Genomic DNA, 23,967 nt, shown 5'->3' with positions numbered 1-23,967 from the left:
GATGGGCAGGGAGGCCTGGTGTGCTGCAATTCATGGGGTCGCAAAGAGTCGGACACAACTGAGCGACTGAACTGAACTGAACTGAACTGAACTAAGTAGCTTAACTCAACCAACCTTTCTTATCTTACAGAGCCAGGAATTTGGGAGTGGCTTAAGTGGGGGTTCTGGCTCCGGATCTTTCATGAGGTGGCAGTCAAGACATTATGCTGTCATGTATAGGGTCTGCTTCCAAGACAGCGCACTGCCTGGTTATTTGGAAGAGGCCTCAGTTCCCTGCCAGCTGTTGGCAGAAGGCCTCATTTTCTCACTACAGGGACCTCTCCACAGGGCTGTTTAAGTGTCCTCATCACATGGCAGCTGGCTTCCCACGGAACAATTAATCCAGAGCCAGGAAGGGGGGAAGCCACAATGCCTTTTAGGCCTTAATCTTGTGTCTCACATCAACATTTGTACTGTAAACTAATCATTAAAAATCAAGTTTCACTGGAACTAAGACACACTCATTAGATTTTCTATTGTCTGTGGCTGCTTTTCCACCCCAAGAGCAGAGTTGAGTAGCTGTAATAGAGACCATATGGCCTCTAAACCTAAAATATTTACTACCCGGCTGTGATCTGCGTAACCTACAGTGCTTGTGTTGGTGTCTTAAACATAGTAGGTTCTCAAGAAACGTGCTAGTGCTCATGAACGGTACATGTTGGTTAGTTTGTTCAATAAATATTAGCTGAGCTCCTATACTAAATGCCAGGTTAATATCATAAGTGCTAATGATACATAGTCAACAAGACAGCTGGTTCCTACACTAATTTTCTTCATTGCAGAGGTCCAGGTTGCCTCCGGGTGTAACACGCTATGAAAGTGACAGTGTTAGTCACTCATTTGTGTCTGACTCTTTGCGACTCTGTGGACTGGAGGCCACCAGGCTCCCCTGCCCACGGAATTCTCCATGCAGGAATACTGAAGTGGGTTGCTATTCCCTTCGCCAGGGGATCTGCCCACCTGGGGATAGAACCCTAGTCTCCTGCATTGCAGGCAGATTCTTTACCATCTGAGCCAAAAGAGAAGGACTCTATTGTGCTGCTTCCCACTAGAGGGCAGCCTGAAGCTTGTCCCCAGTGGATTGTTAACTCCAACAATCTAATACTGTCAGTGAAGAACTGTCATTAAGGACAAAACCCCAAACTACCCAAGATGTGTATTTCTTCTCTCAACAGAATTTTAAAATGTGTCCAGTTTGTCTCAGGAACTCCTGGCCTCGTGTTTTTCAGCCTTTCCACCCTTCCGCCTGCAGAGGTGGCATGAACGGTTACAGGCACCGCTGGCAAGTTAGAAACATGGTGGAGCAACACACTGTTGGTGTGGTGCGCCTCTCACTGGCAGACGAGTCAGGGCGGGGAGAAAGCGGGTGCCTGCGAGGGATGGGGATGCCTGGGAAGCACAGAACCACAGGCCAGAAGCGGTTCTGGGGGTAGGAACACGTGCCTGGTGTCTACTATGTTAAGAGAAGACATGCATCCCTTCCAGTTGTTAGTTCACCATTTACTGTGCACCCCCTACCTGCTCTGTGCTACCCAGTATACAGCAACACGGACCACAGACATGGTAAGCCCTCAAGGAGGATGTAGTTTAACAAAGAAGTCAGACATTAAATAGAAAAGCACTGAAAGTACCAAATTATTCAATAGTAAAGACTGTTTCGATTACTAATAGTATAAGAAACCAATAAAGAATGCAGTGGCGGACCTCCCTGGTGGTCCAGTGGTTAAGAATCTGCCTGCCAATGCAGGGCACACCGGTTCAATCCCTAGTCCACGAATCCCCACGTACCACAGGACGACAGCCCGTGTGCCATAATTCCTGAAGCCCGTGCTTCACAACAACGAAAAGCCCACACACCGCAACTAGAGAGTAGCCCCCGCTCGCCACAACCAGAGAAAGCCTGGGCACAGCAACAAAGACAAGTGCAGCCCCCCATCAAAAGTGCAGTGGCGAAAACCAATTATTATCCTTAGAGATTCTTTGATGCTATGTGGACTGGTTTGTTTCTGCTACTCAGTATTTGAAAGGTCAACTAGGAAGGCCCAAAGGCTAGGAATGACTGATGGTAGGAGGCTGGCGTCACTTAGATGCCTCTTCACTCACATTGCTAACAGCTGTCAGCTGGGACATCTGCTGAATTACGGGCCGGGAACATGTACACATTTCTTCTCCGTGCTGGGTCTCCATGTGGATTACCGTGTGCTTCCTTGGAGTATGGCAGCTTAGTTCTGAGAGCCACCGTTCCCAGAGAGAAAGGTGGACGTGCACAGCGTTTTGATGACCTAGCCTGGGAATTAACATAGTCACTTCTGTCCTACTTTACTTGGTCAAGGCAATCACTGAGATCTGCACAGGTTTAAGAGGCAGAGACAGACCTCCCACCACTCAGTGGAAGAAGCTGTAAGGTTACATAGTCAGATGAGCACGTGTGATGGGAAACGTTTCTGTGGCCATCTTTGGAAAACTTGATCTGCCAACGGCTGTCGTGATAGCTCAGGATGGGGTATAACAGCTGACAGGGTCAGTCAGCAAAGGCCTCTGTGAGGCAGTCTTGTCTTTGGCTGAGGGGGTGAAGGGCTAAGAGGAGCCTTGGAAAGAGCTTTAGGTAGAGGAATCAACAGGTGTAATGGCTGCAGTCCAAAGAGAGGCTGGTGCATTTGAATGCTGCATGTTCATGTGACAAGAGCATGGAAGGCGAGAGAAAAGTGCTGCAGGGAAGGGTCCAGACGGGAGACACCGAGTGGCCTGGCTCATGTCATCCATGCTGGACCCCTGAGAACAGGAGCAGCCTCCAGTCAGCAGTGTCTCAGGAAAAGAGAGACTGGAGAGGACAGAGCAGGCAATGGCTGTTCCCAAACTGGTAAAAGTAGGGGAAAGCTGCATAGTTTAGTAGATATCCTGCCCCAGCAGTCCCTGCATGGAAGATAAAATTGAATCTGCCTAACTCTCATCCAGATAAAATAAGTGTGGAGAAATAATTAAGCCCGAGGCAGCTGTGGATAAAAAGAAACTGCACAGGACGTGTCAGCAACACAGTGGAGGAGGGGCGACCCCGCAAGGCTACAGTTAACAACCTAAGTTGCCATCACATAAACATCTGCTGCCCTGTACTCTTTTCCCTCGACCTCAATTCAGGTTAATGACTGAATTTTTTTTTTTTCTCATTTTATACTTTGGATTCAATGTGTCTCCTTTGCTGGTCTTGTCTCAAGGGTCAGATCCAAGAGGTGTGTTAAGATCCACAGATCCCATGGATACTATGGGACTTCCCCAGTGGTGCAGTGGTTAAGAATCCACCTGCCAATGCAGAGGACATGAGTTCAATCCCTGGGAGGATCCCACATACATGCTGCGGAGCAACTAGACCTGCACACCACAGCTACTGAACCTCTGCTCTGCAGCAACAGAAGCCAACGAAATAAGGAGCCTGGGCACAGCAACAAGGAGTAGCCACGGCCTGCTGAAACTGGAGAAAGCCCTCATGCAGCAACGAAGACTCAGCACAACCAAAATCAGTCAATTAATCAAAAGTAAGAGAGTGGATACTGTGGATCACTGTGCAGGTATTAACACGTTATATCAGACAAAATTATAAACATCTGTATGCCAATAACAAGAGAAAACACTAGGTATATACAAAATAGATAACCAGCAAGGACCTACTGTATAGCACAGGGGACTACCTGAAATAGAATCTGAGAAAGAATATATGTATATGTATCACTGAATCACTTTGCTGTACATCTGAAACTCACACACACTGTAAATCAACTACACTTAAATTGGGAGAAAAAATGGAGGAGATGAAAAAAAAAAGCTAGAAAGTAGGGACTAGATCATGAGGGACCTTGAAATTCAGGTTAGAGTCTGGCTTGTGTGCTTCTCTAAACGTACAATTTCAATCCAAAGGCAGACACACGACAAATTATATGAGTACTAAACTGCCTGCCAGACTGATTCATGTGTCTGAAATTCTGTTCCTCCTGCTTCTGTATGAAATGCATTTACTCATCAGGGGAAAAACTACTTATTTTCTAAGATTCACCCTAAGTGTTACCACCTCTGTGAACCCTTCCTTAGTCCCAAAGATGCGGCCACTACCACCCTGGTGTCCCTACTATCTTGCACGGACTATTTACATTGCATTTATTTACTTAATTGTGCTCATTCACATACATATTACTCCCTACTCTATAGTCTCTGGACTCTCTGAAGACAGACATTGTGTCTTGTTCACAATACTCAACATGGTGAGCATTCAGTGAATGTTTGCATGAGTGAATTTCATCTTTAAACTGAAGCTGACAAGAATCTGACTTCCCTACTTTGGTGGTAGACCACAGACAGCTGGGGTTTGTTTTACGTAAAGCTGAGGCTATGCCAAAATTGAGGGTATAACAACCACTACTATGATGTCAGGACCACTTATTCTGTGCCAGCTGCTGCTCTCAGTGCTTGACATGTATTGGTCTATTTAATCTTCCCAACAGTCCTACTGTAAGTTCAGCAAGGGTTGAAAGGCTGAGGCTAGCCACCTGGAGGAGAGGGCCCAAATGGATACATGGAATGAGGAAGAAGATTGGGAGAGGTCTCATAAGCCAGAGTATTAAGGCAGCAGGGCTGAACAACAGAGCTCTTTAGGAAGAAGGTCTGGGTTGTATACTGGAGTTAAGTTTTAGCTGGCTGCTGTAGTATGGGACCATGAGACATAATACACAAAACCGGTAGGATTTTTCATCACACAGGAACAAGTGTATTGTTATTAAAATGATAAGTTATGCTCTAAAACTTACCAAGAAACCAATTTTACTTTTTTTTTTTTTTTGGTTGCACAGCATGCAGGATCTTAGTTCCCTGACCAGGGATGGAATGCACACCCCTTGCTTTGGGGGTGCAGATTCCTAACCACCAGTCTGCAAGAAAAGTCCCAAGAAAACTATTTTAAATGCCTTATGTTGTTTCCTGGTACAAAGAAGATGGAGTACGCACATTCCATCATCTTCCTCTCACTACTTACAACCAAAATTGCTGTTCAAAACACATGGCACAACTATCAGAAAAACCTCTCAAAAGGTGGAGAAAAGAAGGCAAACTGGCTGGAGACTCAAGGGGTGACTCAGTGGTGAGTGCCCTGGGTGGTCTGTTTGTTTTGACTCTTATATATTTTGGCTTGGGTGTTAGAGCAGTCTGCAACTAGAAAATGGCACTGAGCCCTTCTCAAAGCAAAACAACCCATAAAACCAAGCCCTACGAAAAGCCTATACTCTCCAGCAAATGATCATGAGGAGGGGAGCTCTGCAAGATGGTACCCTTTTGATTACTGTCACCCTACTCTAGGCAAATGCCACAAAAGAACTCATACCTTTCTCCCTCCCCACCAGGTCCTGAGAGGCTGTAAGACAAAGCCCTGTTGGCCATGCCCACCTGGTACCAACAAAGCAGAGGTGACGCCTCTCCCCTACCCGCCAGGTCCTGGAGACTGTGGGGAGGAGCCACAACCTGCACTAACTGAATAACAGTAAAAAGGCAGCACCTAATCCCCTCTCAAATACAGAACAGGGAGCTAGAAAAAGGCATTCTTTAAACATGTCTACAAAGGATTGGTCATGCTTTCCTAAGCAGTGCCTATGTGAAACCAACCAATCAGTACCAACACAGCAAAAGCTATGGGAATTGAACTACAGTGAGGAATACTCTGAGGTTCCAAGTCGGTGTCTGGGTAGTAGACAGATGGGCAGGCCAGAACAGCTCTGAAAAACACTGTGAAAATGAAACTCATCTTCAAACCAAAGCCCACAAAAGTAGATAAGAATGTGCATTCTGAATATAAATATATGGAAATTGATTTCCTCCTAAAATAGATTTACAAAAAAAAAAACCCTAGAACCTTACAACATAATATTCAACATATCCATGATAAAATTTAAAAATTACTCCTCATACTAAGCGCTAAGAAAAAGAATTCAAATGAGAGAATACAATCAACAGATGCTGACTGCAAGGTGACAAAGATATTGAAATTGTTGAACAAGGATTTTAGAGCAGCTGTTATAAATATATTGCAAGAAATAATTATGAACACTCTTGAAACTTACTGAGAAATAGAAAGTCTTATCAAAGAAAAATACCTAAAGATCCAGATGGAAATTTCAGAATTAAACATTCAGTTCAGTTCAGTTCAGCCGTTCAGTCATGTCCGACTCTGAGACCCCATGAATCACAGCACGCTAGGCCTCCCTGTCCATCACCAACTCCTGGAGTTCACACAAACTCACGTCCATCGAGTCGGTGATGCCATCCAGCCATCTCATCCTCTGTTGTCCCCTTCTCCTCCTGCCCCTAATCCCTCCCAGCATCAGAGTCTTTTCCAATGAGTCAACTCTTCGCATGAGGTGGCCAAAGTACTGGAGTTTCAGCTTTAGCATCATTCCTTCCAAAGAACACCCAGGGCTGGTCTCCTTCAGAATGGACTGGTTGGATCTCCTTGCAGTCCAAGGGACTCTCAAGAGTCTTCTCCAACACCACAGTTCAAAAGCATCAATTCTTCGGCAATCAGCTTTCTTTACACTCCAACTCACATCCATACATGACCGAAGGAAAAACCATAGCCTTGACTAGACAGACCTTTGGTGGCAAAGTAATGTCTCTGCTTTTGAATATGCTATCTAGGTTGGTCATAACTTTCCTTCCAAGGAGTAAGCATCTTTTAATTTCATGGCTGCAGTCACCATCTGCAGTGATTTGGGAGCCCAAAAAATAAAGTCTGACACTGTTTCCACTGTTTCCCCATCTATTTCCCATGAAGTGATGGGACCAGATGCCATGATCTTCGTTTTCTGAATGTTGAGCTTTAAGCCAACTTTTTCACTCTCCTCTTTCACTTTCATCAAGAGGCTTTTTAGTTCCTCTTCATTTTCTGCCATAAGGGTGGTGTCATCTGCATATCTGAGGTTATTGATATTTCTCCCGGCAATCTTGATTGCAGCTTGTGCTTCTTCCAGTCCAGGGTTTCTCATGATGTACTCTGCATAGAAGTTAAATAAGCAGGGTGACAATATACAGCCTTGATGTACTCCTTTTCCTATTTGGAACCAGTCTGCTGTTCCATGTCCAGTTTGAACTGTTGCTTCCTGACCTGCATATAGGTTTCTCAAAAGGCAGGTCAGGTGGTCTGGTATTCCCATCTCTTTCAGAATTTTCCACAGTTTATTGTGATCCACAGTCAAAGGCTTTGGCATAGTCAATAAAGCAGAAATAGATGTTTTTCTGGAACTCTCTTGCTTTTTCCCTGATCCAGCGGATGTTGGCAATTTGATCTCTGGTTCCTCTGCCTTTTCTAAAACCAGCTTGAACATCAGGAAGTTCACGGTTCACATATTGCTGAAGCCTGGTTTGGAGAACTTTGAGCATTACTTTACTAGCGTGTGAGATGAGTGCAATTGTGCAGTAGTTTGAGCATTCTTTGGCATTGCCTTTCTTTGGGATTGGAATGAAAACTGACCTTTTCCAGTCCTGTGGCCACTGCTGAGTTTTCCAAATTTGCTGGCATATTGAGCGCAGCACTTTCACAGCAGCATCTTTCCAGCACCTCCACTAGCTTTGTTTGTAGTGATGCTTTCTAAGGCCCACTTGACTTCACATTCCAGGATGTCTGGCTCTAGGTGAGTGATCACAGCATCGTGATTATCTTTGTTGTGAAGATCTTTTTTGTACAGTTCTTCTGTGTATTTAAACATTACAATAAGTTAAAAAATGCACTGTATGGACTCAATTGCAAAATGGAGATTTAACAGAGAAAAGAATCAGTGAATCTAAAGATGTATCTGTAGAAATGATCCAATCTAAGAAAAAGAGACAAAACAGAAAAAAAAAAAAGCATTAAGGGACAATAACAGAAGATCTAAAACACTCATGTCACTGGAGTCCCAGAAGGAGGGGAGAAAGAGTACAGCACACAAAAACTATTTGAAGAAATAATGGCTGAAAACTTCTCAAATCTGGCAAAAGACATAAACCTGCCAATTCAAATACCTGAGCAAACCCTAAAAGAATAAACTCAAATAAGTCAACACCCAGATACATCATAATCAAATGTCTGAAAATTAAAAATAAAGAAAAAATATCTCGAAAACAGGTGGAGAAAAATAAAGTATTACCTACAGAGAAAGAACAACTTGAAATACTACAGATTTCTCATCAGAAATCATGGAGGGGAGAAGGAAATAACAAAACATTTTTAAAGTGCCAAAAGAAAAACAATGACAATGCATAATTCTATATCCAGTGAAAATATCTTTCCAGAAAGAAGGTGAACTAAAAATATCAAGAGATGGAGAAAGTGAAGTGATCTGCCACTATCAGACCTGCTCTAAAAAAAGTGACAAAGGAAGAGTTCTCCAAATAAAAAGAAATTAACAGAAGTTTGAAATATCATGAAAGGAGAAAAAGCAATTTTTAGGGCAAATATCTGTGTGAATACAATCTCTTGAATTTTTAGTTATGTTTGATAGATGAAAACAAAATTATAATGTTGCCTCATGTGGCTCTCAACAAATGTAGAGGTAAAATTTGAAACAACAACGTCATAAAGGGAAGAAAAGGGACCTAAAGGGGGTAAAGTTTCTACATTCTGCTTGAACTTGTAAAGACTGATACTACTGGTAACCTATCATAAGTATGTGTAACATAATCTCAACAGTAACCACTGAAAACCTATACAACAAAAGCTACATTAAAAAAATCTACAGCTATATTAGGGAGGGTACCTGGTGGTTCAGATGGTAAAGAATATACTTGCAATGCAGGAGACCCAGGTTCGATCCCTAGGCCAGGAAGATCCCCTAGAGAAGAAAGTAGCAACCCATTCCAGTATTCTTGCCTGGAGAATCCCATGGACACAGGACCCTGGTGGGCTATAGTCCATGAGGTCAGAAAGAGTCGGACGTGACTGAGCGACTAACACATTCACTTTCACAGCTATATTAAAATGACATAATAAAAAATGTTCAAGTATCCATCCCATAAGAGGGCAAGAAAAGGGAAAAGGAAGCACCAAAGAAGCAGGAACAAATAGAAAATAAGTAAAACGGCAGACTTAAATCCTAACCAATCAAAAATTATATTAAATGTAAATCATCTAAACAGACCAATTAAGAAAACAGAGATTATCAGAATATATTGTTCTAAAACTATGAGTCAGAGTGATGTCACACAAAATGACAGAGGAGGAACTAGAAGTTTGTCCCTTCACCAAAGCAATCATTGAGCTACACAGAATGACTGAAATCAACTGTTTTGTAACTCGGAACATGACCAGAAACTTTTAACAACCTGAGGAGTCCTTCTAACAATGAAGGGAAAGGTTGCTGGTCTTTCACAAGTGAAGAACATGTGCAAACTAGTCAATATCCCTCGTTCCTCAGACATGCTGCAGCTGTATAGGATAGCAGCCTATGTTCCTGAAGAAGCTGGCTGATGCCAGAGTAGACAGTGGAAACACTGTCCTCCCAAAGTTTGGGGTCACACAGTTTGATCGGTTGGATGGGTCCCGGAAGATCAGCATTGACGCTTAACTTGGATTTGACCCTACTGGCAAATCTGTTTTCTTTGGCTTTTCCTGGAGCATCTATCAGATTAAAAGAGACAGAATACACCTCCCCTAGCTCCCTATTTAGAGTCAAACATTTAAGAAAATCAGGTCCTATGTCAGGTCACTGACAGACAGCAGAGAAAATCGAACAGAAACTTCAGTGACCACAGGAAAACAAGGAATACACATTTTTCAAAAATAGTTTGTAAAAATAACAGTTCCAGCCCTCAACAAGCAAAAAATAGCAATCCCTGATGAGTAAGAATCACATTTTGAGACTTATCACATTATAACACTTTGAGTAGGAAATGGCAACCTTCTCCAGTATTCTTGCCTGGGAAATCACATGGACAGAGGAACCTGGTAGGCTACAGTATATAGGGTCACAAAGAGTTGGACACAATTGAGCCACTGATGACACATTACAACACTTAGAATATACAGCTCTCAACAAAAAAATTTTAAACAAAGCAACAGGAAAGTATGGGCCATTCACAAGAAAAAAAAGAAAACAATTAGCCCAGACACTGGACTAACTAAACAAAAACTTTAAATCAAGCATCTTAAGTTCAATGAGCTTAGGAAACCATGGACAAAGAAATTAAAGAAAATCAGGAAGATGACGGATGAACAATATGAGAACATTACTAAAAAGAATGATAGAAAGGAAGCAATCAGAAATCCTGGACTGGAAAGTATATTGACCGAAATGAAAAATTCACTAGAGGGTTTCAACAGCGGATTTCAGAAGTAAAAGACTAGCAGACTTCAAAACAGATCCTTTGAAGTTATCCAGCCTGAGGAGCGGAAAGAAAACTAAGGGAAGACACCAAAGAGACCCTGGGGGGCCTGCGGAGGAGCAGTAAGAATGCAAAGAACGGTGACTTCCCTGGTGGTCCAGTGGCTAAGACTCAGGAGCTCCCAACCCAGGGGGCCCGAGATTGATCCCTGGCCAGGGAACTAGATCCCACATGACACAACTAGAAGACCCTGCATGCTGCAACGACGATCAAAGATCTGGTGCAGCCAAAGAAAAAACAAAAAGAAATAAAGTGGGCTAAAAAATGCAAAGGATGGAGACAGCTGTATATAGAACCTGGAATCTCACAGAACAATGGGGCTACAAGGCTGGTTAAGAATCAAATCTGACAGTTTCATGCCTTGGTAACTACGGGAATTTAGTGAACACACAAGAGGTGGGGGAATGGGAAAGAAAGTGAATTATTTTGACTTCAGATTTAGAAAGAGCCTGAGATATGAAAAAAGGCACACATGGGATTCCCTGGTGGCTCAGATGGTAAAGAGTCTGCCCACAGTGTGGGAGACCCAACTTCAATCCCTGGGTAGGGAAGATCCCCTGGAGAAGGAAATGGCAACCCATTCCAGTATTCTTGCCTGGAAAAATCCCAAGGACGGACGGAGGACTACAGTCCATAGGGTCACAAAGAGTTGGACACAACCGAGCGACTTCACTTTCACTTTAGAAAGAGTCTGAGATATGAAAAAAGGCACACAAGTCCCTACAAACAGACAAAATGCTGTCTTAGAGCTTAGAAGTCTTGTTACTTGAGAACTAAAAACCATCTAAAACCACCCTTGTAACTGAGAAGACGGTGTAGCAGACCAGCATCTGTTAAAAGAGGGCCAGGAACAGAATCCTGAAGAGAGAGATGTTGCTGAGATGAGGAGCAGAATCATGTCCCAGCATCGTGGGACCCATGAGGGCGGGGGCAAACCCCAGTGAGGAAGACCAACGAAGAACGGCTGGAGCCCTCACTAAGCGACAAACGCTGTGCACCTATTAAGCACTGAGTTCAGTTCAGTCGCTCAGTCGTGTCCGACTCTTTGCGACCCCATGAATCGCAGCACGGCAGGCCTCCCTGTCCATCACCATCTCCCGGAGTTCACTCAAACTCACGTCTATCGAGTCGCCTCGTAATTATGACGTGCTTGACAAACCCCAACACACTGCTCTGTCCACCACATCATCGGAGTCGGAAGCCGCTGGTGACCAGCTCAGAGGGAAGCCTGAGACACCTATGCGGCCTGAGGGCGTGGCAGGGGCTTACCCAAGCGCGCACTTCCAGGTGAGGGTGGACGGTTTGGCCACGGCCCCGGTAACAAGCCAGCCCAGGCAGCTGCGGCCCGCGAGGCTCTGACGTTCGCCAGTCTAGGCCGCGAAGACCTGTCAGCCTCGCTGACCAGAGGGCCCAGAAGGACACGAACCCGCGTGGTCCCAACATGCACCGCGCCTGTCTCGCGTCACTGCGGGCGACTCACGCGAGAGGGGCAGGAGGGAGCTGGTTGCTAGGCAACCGGGGGTTGGGAAAAGGGGTGGTAGCCGGCGGTAGCAGGTTGCTACCTTCCCTCAGAGAACCTGTGGTTTTAGGTAGAAGCTCCGTGAAGAGCGGTGGTGAGGAGCCAAAAGGACTTTTCTTTACTGCTCATACTAATAGAACAGGTGTTAGCTGTTCAATTTGGGCCAGGTTGTATTGTGACAGCAAATGATTCTTCCATGCTTGATTTGGGTGTTTTGAGTATGTCGGCTCTCTCCGGGCCGTGGTAAAATATTGATTGATCTGAATTAAGGTCTCCATTTGATTGTTGTCAACTTCAGCTGGTCTACCTGACCTTGAACATTGTCCAGTGATAAATTTCCAGCATGAAACTTCAAAAACCACTTTTGACCTGTTTGATCAGTCACATAACACCTTCTCCATACACTGCACAAATCTTTTTATGCATTTCAATTATGCTTTTACCGTTTTTGAAGTAATAAAGCATAATATGCAGAAAATGTTGCTTTATTTCCTTCCATCTTCAATATCAAAATGGCTACACAAAATTCACCAGTTTTGATAAGGTTTTTTAAACACATGCTATTATGACAGCCATCATACAATCTAAAAAAATGTTTCTGATGAACATTTATCTCTAAATCAATTCAAATAGAACTCCTTTAAGGGGTTTTATGACTAACTTGGTAATAGCATCCAAAGGCAGAAAAATATCACCTAAACGTTTTGTAATGTACATGCATAGACATGCACGCATAAGCAAATGCAGAGATATTGTAGCTTTCATTTGAAAACTTTAGCCCTAAGTCAGTAAAACTTAGTAATGCAAATTCATTGGTTTATACCCATTTTATATTTTTGGCCACGGGGCATGTGGGTAATTAGTTCCCTGACCAGAGATCAAATCCGCACCTCCTGCATTGCAAGCACAGAGTCTTAACCACTGGACCACCAAGGAAGCCCTTATACCCACTTTATATTTTTATCCAAATTTTATCCCATGGCGAATGGGACAAGTTGAGGTTATGCACTCAATATGAGGGCTGATTCTTTTTATCATTATTTATGGAGCAGGTCTCTAAGATTTTTGTTTGCCCTGGATAGGTAATCTGATGGAGGCTGAGAACTACATTTTAGGCTAGTGACTGATGACTGAGGAGACATCTAGCCACTGTCTGGAAGTCTCCAAAGCTCATCTGAGTGGCAGGGAAGAGGTTGAAGCAGAGCCAGTGTGGGGAGGTCAGAAGTTTCCCAGAGAAACCAATGACATTCCTCTTATCCTCAGTAGAATCGTGTCAGCAAGGGAGAGGAAGACAGGTTGGTGAACCATAGTTGGCAGCGGTTCAGGAAGGGGATTTCAGTTGACAGAAGTTCCCATGAAGGAGCAGGACCACATAGAACCAGAGAAGCCTGAAAAAATAGCTCCCATCAAGAACTGAATATCGGCTTACAAGGCCAACTTCTGACCACAGAACGCTTTTTAAAATTTTTTCTTTTAATAATTTTTATATTTAAATTTTAATTAAAAGTTTCTTAAAAATTTCTTTTTTTGGCCGTGCCTCATGGCTTGTGGGAATGTCAGTTCCCTGTCCAGGAATTGACCCCGGTCCACGGGAGTGAAAGTGCCAAATCCTAACCACTAGGCCATCAGGGAACTCCTCTGCCTGCCCCTCCACCCCCTGAATTATTTCAAATATCTTACTATCAGCCCAGCTTAACAACAAACGTTCCTGGCAGTGTTGAATACCCTCCTCCTTTTCTTTTTTTAAAACCAAAGGCATGTGTATGCCCGCTGAAAGTGTGAGTTGCTCAGTCATGTCTGACTCTTTGCAACCCCATGTAGCCCACCAAATCCATGGAATTCTCCAGGCAAGAATACTGGAGTGGGTAGCCATCCCCTTCACCAGGGGATCTTTCCAACTCATGGATCAAACCTGGGTCTCCCATTCTGTGGGCAGATTCTTTTACCATCTGGGCCACCAGGGAAGTCTTGACTTAAAACTAAAACCACTAAGACTTATATGATTTAGCAGGGGTCTCCCCAAAGAGGGTGCCAAAGATGCAGTCCTCTACAGAACTGGAGCCACTCCCAAAGAGAGCCCAGAGAAAGAGAGTTTCCCACAGAGAGCTGGGAACAATTGGAAGGACATCAGCTGCAAATGGGGTGCAGCCCACATTTCTGTACAGCCATGTTCTTGGGAACCCTACCCAATAGTTGGCCTCCTGCACAGGAAAGAACTGACAGTTTTCACACTCTGGCAGGAGAAAAGCCAAGACAAGCTCCCAGGATACAAAATGAGACAAACAGGAAAGCAGGAACTGACCAACAGGAGGAAGTGAAAGTCGCTCAGTTGTGTCTGACTCTTCAGGACCCCATGGACTATACAGGATTATTCTCCAGGCCAGAATACTAGAGTGGGTAGCCATTCCCTTCTCCAGGAGATCTTCCTGACCCAGGGATCAAACCCGCATCTCTAATGTCTGCTGCTTTGGCAGGCAGGTTCTTTTCCACTAGCGCCACCTGGGAAGCCCACCCTAAATATATATCATCCATAAAAATTTAATGTTTTGAGTGTTTAGATAGCTCATATTTCCTTGCTGGTTTATAATGCCATCTGTTGAACACTACTGCGTGGAAATAGAAAACACACTGATGCTTGCCAGGGGCTAGGGAGAGGGGTGAATAGGGACTGACAGCTTAATGGGTACCATGCTTTATTTTGGGGTGATGACAATGTTTGGCAACTATTGATAGACTGAGGTGCTGTTTACATAAAATGTGAATGAAATAAATGTTCTAAAGAGTTAATTTTATGTTATGTGAATTTCACCTCAATTTTATGAAACAACAATGGGAGGCCATTGAAAGGTTTTAGAAAGCAGAGAGGGTGACCGGGGAGGGCCAGGCCAGAGGAGAAGCTGGCTAGTTAGTATCACCAACTCAATGAACTTGAGTTTGAGCAAGTTCTGGGTGACAGTGAAGGACAGAGGAGCCTGGCATGCTGCAGTCCATGGGGTTGCAAAGAGTAGGACACAACCGAGTGACTGAACAACAGAGGCTGACAAGATCAGATGTAACTTGGAGGGAAGCTGACAAGATCAGATGTAACTTGGAGGGCGGATGATTACTTCAGCTACAGAATGAGGATGGCGTGAGAGGGGCAGAATTCAGGCAGGTGGAAGATTTAGGAGATTACTGAGGTTATGAAGTTATGAGGGTGATGAAGTGTTATATTACACTGTGCTTAAGATCCCCAGCGTAACGTCTCACATACTTTAAATGGCATTCAAGGACTTCTATAATTGGGCTCTAACTTGGTCACTCTCAGCTGGTAAGGGCTTCTGTTATTCCTCAAACTCTCATTCACTGCTGTTAGCTTTGCCAGGAGTATCCTTCCCCTGCCAACTTTTTCTTATCTTTAGGTTTTAGCCTAAAAGTCATTTCTACATGGAAGCTTCCTCTGACCTCCTTGAATGTATTAGCTCCCTTTCAATGTCCTTTACATGCACCCTTTGGTCATGCATCACATTTGTTCAGTGTCAGGAGGATGGCTTGTCCCTGGCACTGTATCCCTTGTGCCTTAAACGCAGTAGACATGGAGTCAGAATTTGTGGGAAGAATAAGTGAATCTGCACCTCAAGGAAGTTGCTTCTCAGTTCAGTTCAGTCACTCAGTTGTGTCTGACCCTTTGAGACCCCATGGACTGCAGCACGCCAGGCTTCCCTGTCCATCACCAACTCCTGGAGCTGCTCAAACTCATGTCCATCGAGTTGGTGATACTATCCAACTGTCTCACCCTCTGTCGTCCCCATCTCCTCCTGCCTTCAATCTTTCCCAGCATCAGGGTCTCTGATTTCTGCCATATTTCAGTCTCTACCTGCTCTGACTTCTTTTGAGCCTTGAAACATGCTTACGTCTTATTTCTTAAAAGCTTTCTCTTGATGCCATTATTTCCTAAAGTTATTGCCTATTTTTATCTTTGGAGACTGCTAGGTTTCTTGAAATAATGTTTCAGCTCTCCCACACTTCAGTTTCTAATGTATGTGTCTGTCTTCTTCCCATGTTTGGAAGATTCTTGAAGAAGGAACCATCTCTTATTTTTCCCTCTCCTGTAGTCTCTTGTGTACAATAACAACACAGCAATGTTTGCTGATTCTAGAGGATGTACCTGTTGTAATAATTTTCATTTTAAACAATGTAGGAGGGATCTCCCTGGTGGTCCAATGGTTAAGACTCCACGCTTTCACTGAAGAGCACCCAGGTTCACTCTCTGGTCAGGAAACTAAATCCTGCAAGATGCCTGGCATGGCTAATATATATATTAGATATATATATATATATATATATATATATATATATATATATATCCTGCACGGCTAATATATATATATATATCCTGCAAGATGCCTGGCATGGCTAATATATATTATATATATAATATACAATATACATATTATATAATATATAACAACATATTATAAATATATATATATCTATATATTATATAATTGCCGGGAGCCGGCGTGAGGAGCTCCGCCTGTGGCAAAGGTCATGAGGAAGGAGGCTCGGCATACGCAAAGGCGGGATCGAGTCTCAGGAGTTCCCCTGGATATTCTTGAGCATCTACCCCCCAAAACCAGAGTCTGCCTACTTTACTGCTTTGTGCTCTCACCTCTGACTTTACGGGGGCTGTCTCCCACCACCATCTCGCTCTCTCTGATAAAGAGTTAACTTACAGCTCCAGTCAATAAAGTTTCTGGGCATTAGGAGTGTTTAAATCCAAACCCCTCAGATAGCTCTCTAACTTGCCTGACAAGTTTACCCAGACTCCTACAGCTATGCACACGATTGTTTACAGTCTCCCAGCCTCAAGAGGCACAGGAAGCTTAAGATATTCAAATAGCTTAGAGCCTCTCAGAGAGTTAGAAACTGTCAGAATAAAACTAGTAAAAGATTTCATTGATGAGCCAATGCTTGCTGCCAAGTTTCCACATCCCCTGTATTGTATCTTTGAATGTGTATTAATTAATATACTTGGTATGTAGAAAAAATAAGTAGTGGCCTTGGTGTTAGCAACTTTAGACCCTTAAGGTAATAAATTCTTTCCTGCACCTCTGCCCTATAGGAATGCAACTTTATCTAACACCTTCGGAGGATGGTGCCAAACCTTAAAATAATTACTCTTAGAGACAATAAGTCTTACGGTTGACAAACCTTTGTCAAGAGTCATAAAATGTTAATAGGCCTTCTGGCCAGAAGATGATGTAAATCACCTAAACCATTTGTATACGATAAATTTGCAGGAAAGAAACCCTGGTTTCGATAAGGATCAAAGACTGCTGACTTTGCATGATTTCACATCCCCTATTATCCTCTATGTGCAACTTAGGGTATAAAAGCCCCTGTTGAAAATAAAGCTACGGGCCTTGCTCACCGAAGCTTGGTCTCCCCATGTCATTCTTTTTCTCAATTTCTGGCTGAATCTCCATCTGGAGTGCGGAGGTCCTCTGTGACCATTTATTTGCCTGGGCTTCTAAGACCCACTCAAGAAGGTGCCTAAGGTGGGGCACCTTCCACTATTCGAGAGGGCGCCTGCGGCCTCCATGGTCAGAGCTAACCTGATGTCACAGGTTATATTGACTTTCCGCGTAAACCAAGTTACTCAGCCTCTTTTCTCCGCTGAATTTTCCTACTGAGCTATCCTCATTCTATTACTCTTTATATCTCTAATTAATATTTAAATAAAGCTATTGTATCCAGTGAACTCGCCGAAGCCGTCTCCCCTTCTAATTCCCTGGATCAGCTGGGGCTGGACCTCGGCATATAATATGTGTATTATATTATATATTATATATTAATATATAGGCAAAGCTATGGTTTTCCATATTATATATATCATTTATATATTGTTATAATCATACATAATATATATTATAGATTATATTTATACACTATATAATCATATAATTATATATTATATAAATTATATAAAATATAAAAATATATAGTCAAAGCTACAGTTTTTTCCAGTAGTCATGTATGAGATGTGAGTAAAAGTTGCTCAGTTGTGTCCGACTCTTTGCAACCCCATAGACTATATAGTCCATGGAATTCTCCAGGCCAGAATAGTGGACTGGGTATTCTTTCCCTTCTCCAGGAGATCTTCCCAACCCAGGGATCTACCACAGGTCTCCCATATTGCAGGCAGATTATTTACAAGCTGAGCCACAAGGGAAGCCCAAGAATAGGCTTGGGCTACCTTGAGTGGGTAGGCTATCCCTTCTCCAGCGGATCTTCCTGACCCAGGAATTGAACCGGGGGCTCCTGCATTGCAGGCGGATTCTTTATCAACTGAGCTATCAGAGTTGGACCATAAAGGAGGCTGAGCGCTGAAGAATTGATGCTTTTGAACTGTGGTGTTGGAGAAGACTCTTGAGAGTTCCTTGGACTGCAAGGAGATCAAACCAGTTAATCCTAAAGGAAATCAACCTTGAATAGTCATTGGAAGGACTGATGCTGAAGCTAAAGCGCCAATACTTTCACCACCTGATGCAAAGAGCTGACTCATTAGAAAAGACCCTGATGCTGGGAAAGACGGAAGGCAGGAGGAGAAGGGAACGACAGAGGACAAGATGGTTGGCTCGCATCACCGATTCAATGAAGATGAGTTTGAGCAAGCTCCAGGAGACGGTGAAGACCGGGAAGCCTGGCATGCTGCAGTCCATGGGGCTGCAAAGAATCGGACATGACTGAGTGACTGAACAATAGCCTGTAAGCTCCAGTAGCGCAGGACCACATCTATTTCTGCTTTCCATGGTGTTCCCAGCGCCTGGTAGAGTAGATCCTTGAAAAGGGAACAATGAATATGTGAAAGTAACTTTTGACTACAGGGAACATAAAGGTTTCATTAAGCATTTCATTAAGCATTTCAGAGCATGTGCAATGAATGGATACAGGAAATGTGTGTAAGAGAGTGGTATAAAAAGAGAGTTCATTCACTCCATAATGCTTAAACTTACATTGGGTAATGTATTAGAGGCTGATGACAACCATGGTGAGCAAGATTAAGCCTCACTGGCTTTGTTTTTAAATTTTTGGCCACACTGTATGGCCACCAGCATGCAAATGCTGCAAAAATGCAGCAAAAACCATGAAACAAAATGCATTCATAGGCAAGGGTCCCTCTGTATTTATCCAGATCATCTCCTGCCCTGTGCACTTTCACCACTTTCCTCCTCTTATCCTGATTCTTTGCCCTCCTGTCCCATGGACAGAGGAGCCCAGCAGGCTACAGTCCATGGAGTTGCCAACAGCTGGACAGATTGACTAAACACAAAAACCACTTGCTTCCTTCTCTCTGTTCTTGATGAATCATTTTGGGCAATTCTCCTCCTTGCTGACCCCAGGTCTTCCCCATCTTCCTCCCTCCCTGATAGGTCCCCTTGGCTTAACACACTGGCAGCATTAAGTTACAGACAGGAAAGTCCTCATGCAGCCGGTCCCATTCTGTCAGCTCCCTCTGTAAATCCTCTGGTAGCTGTGACTGGCTTGCTCTCAATCCCCTTATGACTGGCAGCTCTGGCCCTGAGCAGAATTCATCCCATGCAATTTTAAGATGGCAGATGGTTTTCACAGGTTTAGGATGGACAGGGGTTTCCCAGGTGGTGCTAGTGGTAAAGAATCCGCCTGCTGGTGCAGGAGATGCGAATCGAGTTTGATCCCTGGGTTGGGAAGATGCCCTGGAGTAGGAAGTGGTACTCCACTCCAGTATTCTTACCTGGGAAATTCCATGGGCAGAAGAGCCTGAACATACCTATCCTAGGATGAAGAACAAAAATATCCCTTGCTTGAGACCCGAGATTTCAGGCAGAGACCTGGTCCTCCAAATAAATTCCAGTACTATATCGCACACTTGATGCTCTCTGACCATTCCCAAGGTCAAGAGAGCACAGAGAGGATGGAAAAGTTCTAAGGGGTGCGAATTAATGTTTCTTTTCTCTGAAGTAGCAAAGGAAGACTTCCCTGGTGGTCCAATGGTTAAGAATCTGCCTGTCAATGCAGGGGGCACAGGTTTCTCTCTGGTCTGGGAAGATCCCACATACTGTAGGGCAACTAAGCCAGTGTGCCCTAACTACTAAAGCCCATATGCTCTAGAGCCTGTGCTCTGCAACCAGAAGCCGCTGCATTGAGAAGCCTGCACACTGCAATTAGAGAATAGCCCCTGCTCACTGTAACTGGAGAAAGCCCGCGGGCAGCAATAAAGACCCAGCACAGCCAATAAATAAATAAAGGAGCAAAGGAAATGTGATCGCTGTATGCTTCAGTGAACCTTGGGATATGAATGGCGGCTTTTCATTGGAATTCCAGATCTCAAAACCAGTTTGGTTGGCCAGTTATCAATACTCTCCATTGCCAGGTTGAAGTATTTATTGAAAAATTGAAAACACAGATGCAATGTATTATACAAAGAAAAGTCTTAATACCCATAATAAAAGTACTGCTGGAAGGAAACAAAGCCAGTGGCTACCTGCCCTGGGAAGGTAGGCACTCAGTGAGAAATGAAATTCATTTGTAGGAACTATTCTAATGGAAAACTGGGGGGAAAGGTTAAAAACAGAAGAAAAACAAACCCAACCCCACCCCTGCAAACCAAAACGTGAAAGAGTTTGTTGTAAGTTTGAGACAAGTGCGTTATCACCAAGATTTCTCCGAACCCTCCTTGGTCTGTCCCCATGAGTAGTATCAGCTTAATTTAGGGCCTTCAAACCTGAGGTAGTTGAGGGTCACCTGAAAGACATGTCTAGAAATCACCTACTCTCAGAATCGGACCCAACGATGTTTGACCAATTGTTTTGTGTTGCTTTGGCTCCTGGGGTAAGAGACTGAGTCACCACTGTGGGTTGTTGATCCCGTTTGGTCTGGACCTGGGAGACGTGAGCAGCAGACAGCTGGCCCGATTTGCTAAGTTGATGGCTGGCAGGCCCGAGGTGGTGGTTTTCTTTGCGACAGGCAGTGTGGTCTCTGGAGGACCGAGGATGGCAGAGAGAGGGCAAAGCCGGTCTAGGTGGAAGGCCAATGCCAGGACCGAAGGCTTTCATTGGTGGGAAGGATTTCCAGAGACATGGAAAGGTGGTAGAAGGTAGCAAGAACTTCACCACTCATTAAAGACCAAGGTAAGTGGAGCCAGGAGACCCCTCTAGACTAAGGAGCTGGCCAAGAAGCAGACACCAGCCAGGTGTGAGCTCAGAACCAGCTCCTTAGCAGGAGGCAGAAGCAAACCAACCGGACTGACACGTGCTTGTGACCCCCATGGTACCCAGTGTAAAGCCTGTTGTCTGCCTTGGCAGCTCAGACACTTCCAAGAAAGGATGCTCTGGGCAGTGGTTCTTCCAGCCACTGGGCTAGGGACTCAAAATCAGGTGGGATCCCAGGGATCCTCCCGTGTGCAGCAGAATTAGCAAACAATCTAAATTCGAGTCTCCCTTAAACTCCGTGCTCAGATACAGATTTAACCCCACAAAAGCAGGTCTTTTGATTTTTCCCCCCCTTATCAGGTACACTCATATCCTAATTCTAGAGATGAGAGACACTGTGTTACACAATTAAGATAATGGATACAGCTCTATTTCAACCTCTCGTCAGCCCTAAGCCATCTTTGATGTTGTCCTGCCTTGCTGTGACCCACTTCCACTGACCCAAGAGACTCCAGTCATGAATGATGTTACTCAGTGACTGAAAGACTGTGAGGTTCATTTTTAGCCCTAGGATGTGATTAATGGTTTAATCAAGGTGTTTCACACCCAGAATAACACGCTCGTTTTTAGAACAGCCAGGGTACGACATTTTGATTTCAGCTGGAGAACGGGCTAGCTTCTAAGTCAAGTGATTATGAAAGTAATTATACCAATTCCGACATATATTTCTTCATGGGAGACTGAACTAGCCTGTGTTCCTGTTTAAATAATTTCATAATTGTTTTATTACTCTGGAAATGCTCGTCCAAGTTTTAAAAATTACTGTGGCTTCTTTTTAGAGGGAGGGTCATTTAGAGAAGCCTAATTTGGCTCAGTACACTAGATTTTCTCCCCCTTGGTAATTTGGAGCACAATCATCTGAATGGCTGGGATGCTGGAAGCAAGGACCAGCCACCTTGGGATGCTGACCCACGCTGAGAACACACCAATTGGCTTAATTGGTATAGCGGGGCTAAGGATGCTACATACACATCATTCCATCTGAGCCTTGGATGGAAAAATATCCATAGCTGAGCACAAAGAAGCAGTCAACGTAAGACCGGGTCAGTTTCTACGGCTGCCGCTTCTTTAGCCCAGTTTGGAAAGCACACATCTGAGTCTGATAATCTGAGTTAATGGGAGGCAGCTCTTCAAGTGCCTGAGAAAACGGAGAGAGAGGGAGGTGGTGGGTGGGTAGGAAGGAGAGTGGATTCACAGTGATCAAACAGGGGTCTCACAACCTGTCACGTAGCCGCACTCAGCTATGGTCCTTGGGGACAGGTCCTGGGACGTGCTTGTTGGCTACAATCTATGAGCTGCTACAGATAAAGGAAGGAAGACATCGTCTGTCCAAGATGGGAAGGTCACTTAAACTCCGGGGTCCATCTGGAGGTGAAGTGCTGGCGAGCTGCCCGTCTCCAGGACACTGTTCACACTCCTCCTTCTCATTCATCTTCCTCCTTCATTCTGTTCGCAAGGCAGCAAGGGCCTGGGACGTGTGGTTGGAAGGGGTCAGAGCCAGGGGTCCCCTCCCCCCTCTGGTTTTCCCTGACCCAGATTCTCTGAGAACTTTCTTGCTTCGAGATCCAAACTGGTAACAGACCAGATCTTGACCTTGTTTCTGTCTCTTAAAGACAGATGTCCCAGGGCAGCGATGCATGCCTTGCCATAGTCACACCTGAAATCTCAGTTGCTGCCAGCATTTTTTTTTGTAGGTTGCGATTGCTGCTGCTGCTAATGGAGGTTAGTCATAAATATTCAAGGTACCAAACTAAGCCCAGGGTTCTTTCCTGTTGGGAGCAAGATGGCCTGATCTTCTGGGTCTATTGATTAGGTAGAACATGGAACTATCTCCTTGAGATTCAAGAGGATGCCAAGGCAGAAAGGGATTGGAAACCCCTCACATGTTCCCCCTTAGGGCCCTGGCTGTGTCTGAAGGGAGGTGCCAACTTGAGGGACCATGGAACATTCCTCTGGGGGTGGGGGGGCAGGAAGTGTGGCAACTCTCACCAGCTGGGTTCAAGCATGGGGTAAAGGTTTTTTAGCCCAGTCACAGGGAGTTTCTAAGATGGGCGGGACTCCTGAAGACCTCGGCTGTGTGCATCCTTCCTCTCCCTCTCTCTGTCATCCCCTTCCCTTGTGAAGGTGGGCAGAGGCTTTCGGCTGGGCTCCAGCTTTAGAAGGCAAGGCACTCGCTCTCCTTCCGCTCAACCCCGGGGAGTGGCCTCGGTGGACCCATACTCGCTCAGCAGGACACTCGGCTCGGGGGCTGGCGGGGAGCACCACGGCGAAGCCTGGTCAGCACCGTCGCTGTGAGCTGCTGTGGTTAGGGGGCCCGCAATAGCCCAGGGCTTCAGGGGTATCCCCTGGGAGAGTTGGCTATGTGAGTAGAACTTGGGGGAAAAAAAAGAAAAAAACAACCCAGCCAACCACCATAAGAAGCAGTGGGAATCCATGGAACTGCCAAAAGAGGGGACACAGCCTTGGCATTCTCTGCCAGGACACTTCTGCTCCACTTCCGACTCTGCGCAGACTCAGGGTCGGGTCCCGGTTTGGAATCCATCAGCCCTCTGGTGCTCACAAGTTTGTGCAAATGATGAAACGGAAAAGACTGAAAGGAAGACAGAACAGGCTTAAGATCTCTCAGCAGCTCAGCAGCAGCAGCGCCCCCATCCCCCGCCAACAAGGACATCAGATGTTTGGGGGTAAAGCAGGACTTTCCAGGAAGGAGGTCCCCTCTGTTGGGGTGGCCCTAGTCCCCCCTCCTCTGGGGGAGGGGCTGTGACAGAACCCAGATCATGGGCTGGA

The 23,967-nt window shown here is 44.7% G+C and overlaps 2 protein-coding genes across 6 annotated transcripts in view; both read right to left on the bottom strand.

Moving 5' to 3' along the window:
• POM121C (POM121 transmembrane nucleoporin C) overlaps positions 1–11,905 on the bottom strand; it is a 43,975-nt gene extending 32,070 nt beyond the window's left edge. The window contains exon 1 of the mRNA XM_044936251.1: positions 11,698–11,905. The gene's annotated coding sequence lies outside the window, so the exon portion shown is untranslated. The remainder of the gene's footprint in view (positions 1–11,697) is intronic.
• An 8,430-nt stretch (positions 11,906–20,335) lies between these two features.
• Positions 20,336–23,967, bottom strand: part of HIP1 (huntingtin interacting protein 1) — a 137,390-nt gene continuing 133,758 nt past the window's right edge. For all 5 annotated transcript variants that reach the window (XM_044936079.2, XM_006057114.4, XM_044936080.2 and 2 more), the window contains one exon: positions 20,336–23,770. The gene's annotated coding sequence lies outside the window, so the exon portion shown is untranslated. The remainder of the gene's footprint in view (positions 23,771–23,967) is intronic.

The sequence above is a fragment of the Bubalus bubalis genome, chromosome 24, assembly GCF_019923935.1.
Source record: "Bubalus bubalis isolate 160015118507 breed Murrah chromosome 24, NDDB_SH_1, whole genome shotgun sequence".
Lineage (NCBI taxonomy): Eukaryota > Metazoa > Chordata > Mammalia > Artiodactyla > Bovidae > Bubalus > Bubalus bubalis.
The sequence above is the reverse complement of the archived record's forward strand: the minus strand, read 5'-3'. Positions and strand labels throughout refer to the sequence as shown.